We start from the raw sequence: 6,000 nt of genomic DNA on the forward strand, positions 1-6,000 counted from the left end.
GCTTCCCCTTCTCTCTCTGCCTGCCTCTCTGCCTACTTGTGATTTCTATCTGTCAAATAAATAAATAAATCTTAAAAAAAAAAAAAAAGAAAAAAGAAATAATACCTATCAGTATGAAAATAATTGGGTACCCAAGCACCAAAAGACATAGAGAAGTAAACAGATGCTGTGCCTATTATAATGAAGTTTGGATACATAAAACAATATTCAACTAAATATTGTTGAATTTCTAGGGACGCCTGGGTGGCTCAGTTGGTAAAGCTACTGCCTTCGGCTCAGGTCACGATCCCAGGGTGTTGGGATAGAGTACCGCATGCGGCTCCTTTCTCTGCAGGGAGCCTGCTTCTCTCTCCGCCTCTGCCTGCCACTCTGCCTGTGCGTTCTCTCTTGCTCTCTCTCTCTGACAAATAAATAAATAAATAAAAATATTGTTGAATTTCTTTATGAGTGATATTTAAAAACAAGTAATGGGGGGGCCTAGCTGGCTTAGTTGGTAGAGCATGTGATTCTTAATTTCAGGGTCCTGAGTTCAAGCCCCACTTTGGGTGTGGAGTCTACTTTAAAAAAATTAAAGAAGTGCTAAACACAAACGCATCCATTTTGAATAGCTACAAGTATTGCTATTGGTGATATAATATTTGAAATGGGCCAATTACAGTTCCCAATAAAATTTAAATCTTTGTTCTTTTTACATTCTTGGGAAATTCTGTGTATATTAAAATCATGCCCCCCACCGCCCTCTGCAGAATGTTAATGCAGAATGAATGCAGAATGCATTCATTTGAGAGTCAGACCATCAGAGACAGGATTTCACCTATGTGATTACTGGTGGGACTTTTTTTTTTCCCCAGACTTACTCATTTTAGAGAGAAAGCGGTGGAGGGGCAGAGGGAGAGGGAGAGGAAGAGAATCTCAAGCAGAATCCCAGCTGAGACTGGAACCCCACACTGGGCCAACCCTACAAACTTGAGGTCACTACATGGGGCTTGAACCACCACTCTGAGATGAAGACCAGAGCAAGATGCTTACCTGACTTAGCCACACAGGAGCCCCTGAACAATCTGAACTCGTGTAGTCTGAAAGTCATGCTACAAATCTAGCAGAGTACTTCTGAGGGTAAGACCTCAGTGTGTGCCTGCCTCTCCCTTCACTAAAGGTCAATAATCTCTCATATCATTCTCAAACCACTTTCCGGAAGTTCTCCCAAATAGGCAGCCCTGCCTCTCCTTGAGATCCCCTGAGCTAGCCTGAGTTCACTACTGATGACTGCCCTTCAGCATTTAGCTGCTGGAAGTCTTAGGAATTAGGATGGGCTCCTCTGCCAGCCCCTATCACTGGAGAAAGAAACTGGTCCTTTAAACTCCTTTCTCAGACGCCTCCTGACACTCCCAGGACTTCCGGCTCCAGGCCAAATCCATCAACCATTTCCTCCTCTCTAAAGTGAGCAGATACAGGACCCTTTTTACAAAGCTATCCTAGGGAGTTAAAGTGATACTGTTCTGAAGTATTTAGCATTGTCTGTCATGGAGGGGGATGCTTTAAAAATTGTGCCTGTATTTTACTCTCCATCTCTTCAAATAAAATCCTGTCAAAATATTTTTAAATTGGAAAAACATTTTTTTTAAGATTTTATTTACTTATTTGACAGAGAGATATCACAAGTAGGTGGAGAGGCAGGCAGAGAGAGAGGAGGAAGCAGGCTCCTCGCTGAGCAGAGAGCCCAATGTGGGGCTTGATCCCAGGACCCCAGGATCACGACCCGAGCTGAAGGCAGAGGCTTTAACCCACTGAGCCACCCGGGCGCCCCGGAAAAACATTTTTGAAGGGCAAATAGATGACCCCTGAAATTACCACATCAGTCTTTTCATTGTTGTTGGATATCGCACCCTAGACTATCGATTTTTATTCAGTTATGTGTGTAAGCAAGTTCATTTTGGGGAATAAAAAATTTAAGGTCTCCCTCGTAAGGGCCACTGAAAAAAACAACAACAAACCAAAAGCTCCAAAACAAAAACAAAAACTTTAAGGTCATTTCAAGATACTAAACATTTAGTGAAGTGGGTGTAAAGCATTGTGTAGGAAAGACCTACCCCTAAGATTTGTGGGCATTGGGGTAGAATACAAGTGGAAGCCTTCATATCATATGCCTAAGTATTTCAAAGTACAAATCAAACTAACGACTAAAATAAAACATCTCCTATTCTCCTACTTTGTTTTTGTTTTTTTGGTGGGCAGCAAAGCAAAGTTTATTGAACGGTGACACAAAGCTCCCAAAGAGGGAGGGGATCAGAGAGGGCTGCCCTATTCTCCTTTGGAAAAATGTACCAGGTTGGAATTGAGACTTGTCAGACTTGGCCTCAGAGTTCCATATTAGATGTGGCACTAGGGGGGAAGCCAGCCCCCCACCTCTGGCCCTACCCTGTTTTCTCCTCACTAGTGTCTCCATCCTGAATTCACACAAATGGACACCACCGCCTAGATGTGTACACACCCCTAAGATACTACCCCTTGCCCTCCGCCAGGGTTAGGGGTACACACACAGGGGGCATAGGTACCTCTCAGAGGGCACACCAACTGAAGAGGGTCACACAGCAATGGAAGCAGGTTAGAGATGACTGAGGAGGAAATTCTCGAGTCCCAGAAGTTGGGAGTGAGGTCTGGGAGAAAGGTGAGGATTTGGGGTAGGCAATTACCCTAGGACTGGCATATTCCTGACGTGTTCATAAAGATACTCATCATGGAGGAGGTCAGGTGGGACCTATAAAGCAGGGGACCCAGGATGGGAACCCTACTAGCCAAGTCTAAGGATGGTACTGGTGTGATTTACAAAACATGGTAAGAAGGGCCCCAGAGCTGAGAACCCTTTATCCCAAAGCATTATGGCACCAGATTTTATCATTTGGGCACTAAAGGTTCAGACACCCCAAAATAATACACCTAATTTCAAAAGCAGTGTCATAAAAATCCTATAAAATTTTTCCAGCAAAAAAAAAAAAAAAAAAAAAATGGATGCCGCTTAATGCCACATAATACCACTTAAAAATAGGATGCTGGAGGCGTGCCTAGAGCCTGTAGGGTTATAAATAGGTTCTGCATCTGAAAAAAGGGAAGCATTCTCAAGCTTGGCCTGACTTTTAAAAAATCATTAAAATTGGCTTTTAATTACCCTACATCCTTAGAATCCGGTATTTACACTTCGAGGATTTTAGTTTATAGAACTGGGTTCTGGCAGCCCCTTCCTTGGTTTGCTCTGGGCAGCTTTGTTAAAACACTCCAGCATAGCGGGGAAACTCCCTCGCAATATGCTGTTAAATATCCATCACAACCAACATGCACAAGAGCTCTATGAGAGAAGCTGCTGCTTCCCAGCAATGAACCATCCATCCGGGGATGTTCAAGACATACCGAGGGCTGTATTCACGGAAAGCGGATTCCCTTCATTTGAAGTTGACCAACATGAAGGCCATTATCAGGGACTTGAGGGACAGCAGTTAAACATCTTACCCAAGCTGACTGGGATCTGCTTGCCTCAACCCAGAGAACCAACAAGTCTAATGGCACTCAACAGTTACCAGTGGCTGATAACATAATTCCCAGTAAAGACCAGAGCAAATTAAAAGTCCATATGGGTACTTATCTTCTGAAGCCATGGAAGAATTGGAGTGGCTGCATCCCATTTTCTCTAACTCACCCCTAAACTCCTACCCTACCCTTGTCAAAACTTTACTCACTGTGATCATTCTCACGGCTCCACAAAGGAGTCCCTTCTTTAATTTTTCACTTACTTTATTTTTAGGGCATTTTTAAAAATTTAAGATTTTAAGTACTCTCTACACCCAACATGGGGCTTGAACATACAACCCTAAGATCAAAATTCTCGTGCCCTACAGGCTGAGCCAGCCAGGCACCACAACTTTCATCTATTTTAAAGGAATGATTTTTTTCTCTGTATTACCACTCTTAAGTATCCATCAGATATTTATGGGAGAGGAAGAACTTACCTCTGTCCTCTTGGCTTCTCAGTAGGGAGGCCTGGGAATTAAACTGACAAAAGACAGATTAGTGAGAGAAAAGACAGGTTTTTATTCACATCCAAGGGAGCTCACAGAAAAATGTAACTCCAGGGGACCGTCAGAATATGGGGTTTATACTCCGTATTACTAGAGAAAGGGTGTGTGTGGGCAAACAAATGATTATAAGAAAAGATGAATGAGATAGGAGATAGGATTTTTGTGGCAACATCTGTTTAGGTGATTGTTTTTGAAAGAGACCTCACACACAAGAGCAGGGGTGTGGGGACAGAGGGGGAGAGAGAGCGCAAGCATATCTGAAGTAAACTCCATGCTGAGCAGAGGTGGGGGGCAACACAGGGCTCCATCTCAGGACCCTGAGATCATGAGTTGAGCCAAAATTGAGTCAGACCCTCAACCCGCTAAGCCATCCAAGTGCCCCTGTGGAGGTGATTTCTTTTCCTGGGGTGCCAATGGCTCATCTCCGGTAGTAGGACTCAAACTTCCCTGCTTATGAAACTCCCTGGGAGGGGGACTGACGGCTGATGAATTTCTTCAGGACACTCTGCTTTTAGGCAGATAAGGAGAGTCCAGAAAAAAATCCTCTTACAGTGCTCTATTCTGGATCCCTTTGTTCTTATTTCAACTGCCAGAGGCTTTTTATTGTCTCAAGGTACCCACCCCCTCCCAACACCCCACCAAGGCCAACTCCTCAGTCCTGCAAAGGGACGCACCTTCACAGAACGCCACTTTGGCTCACTTAGTTGTCCTAATCACAACGCTTCAGTGGTTCTGTCCGACCCACTAAATCCAGCCCAAAACAGAACACTTGGCCTTTACTCTCCTAATACCCTGCGTTTGCTTAAGTGATTCTCTCCACTCCGAACTCCCTCGCTGTACCCCTTATTCAATAATAAAAACGAGCTCACATTTAAGAGAACACTGCCGTGCGCCAGGCCCTCTTCTGAATGCTTTATGCGTACCAACTCAGAGCCCACAATCACCCCATGAAGTAGGTCCAGTTCTCCCTGTGGAGATAAGGAAACGAAGGTAGAGAAAGATCAAGTAGCCCATAGGTGGAAAGGTCAGAATCAGGATTCGAACTCAAGCTCCTGGGGGAAAGTGTCTTCTCCAAAGACTACCTCCTTAGACAGAGTTCCTCAGACCTCGGCATAATGTGACGGCGTCAGATCTTGTCAGACATTGTCCGACCTTGCCAGAACCAGCAAGAGGAAAACAGGCTCAAACCACATTCTCTGTTCTCTCCCGAGTCACTGGTGTGACTGGTATAACCCTCTGCATGTAGTAGGTACTTCGTAAACAGTTTATTTTCTATAGAACCATTTTATTTGACCTCATGGTATTTTGTTTTTCCCTTTTTTAGGATTTTATTTGGCAGAGACAGGAAGAGAGAACGCAAGCAGGGGGAGAGGGAGAAGCAGGCTTCCCACAGAGCAGGGAACCCAACGTAGGGTTTAATCCAAGGCACTGGGATCATGACCTGAGTGGGAGATACTTAACTGCTGAGCCACTCAGGCACCACTCATGTTTTATTTATTTATTTATTTATTTATTTATTTATTTATTTATTTGACAGAGAGAAATCACAAGTAGATGGAGAGGCAGGCAGAGAGAGAGAGGGAAGCAGGCTTCCTGCTGAGCAGAGAGCCCGATGCGGGCCTCGATCCCAGGACCCTGAGATCACGACCCGAGCCGAAGACAGCAGCCTAACCCACTGAGCCACCCAGGCGCCCTCATGTTTTTAATTATAAGAAAAGTACAGGGATGCCTGGGTGGCTCAGTGGGTTAAGCAGCTGCCTTCGGCTCAGGTCATGATCCCAGGGTCCTGGGATCGAGTCCCACATCGGGCTCCTTGCTCGGCAGGGAGCCTGCTTCTCCTTCTGCCTCTGCCTGCCTCTCTGTCTGCCTGTGCTCGCTCACTCTCTCTCCGTCTCTGACAAATAAATAAAAAAATTTAAAAAAAAATAAG

Source organism: Neovison vison, chromosome 7 (genome assembly GCF_020171115.1).
Source record: "Neovison vison isolate M4711 chromosome 7, ASM_NN_V1, whole genome shotgun sequence".
Classification (NCBI taxonomy): Eukaryota; Metazoa; Chordata; class Mammalia; order Carnivora; family Mustelidae; genus Neogale; species Neogale vison.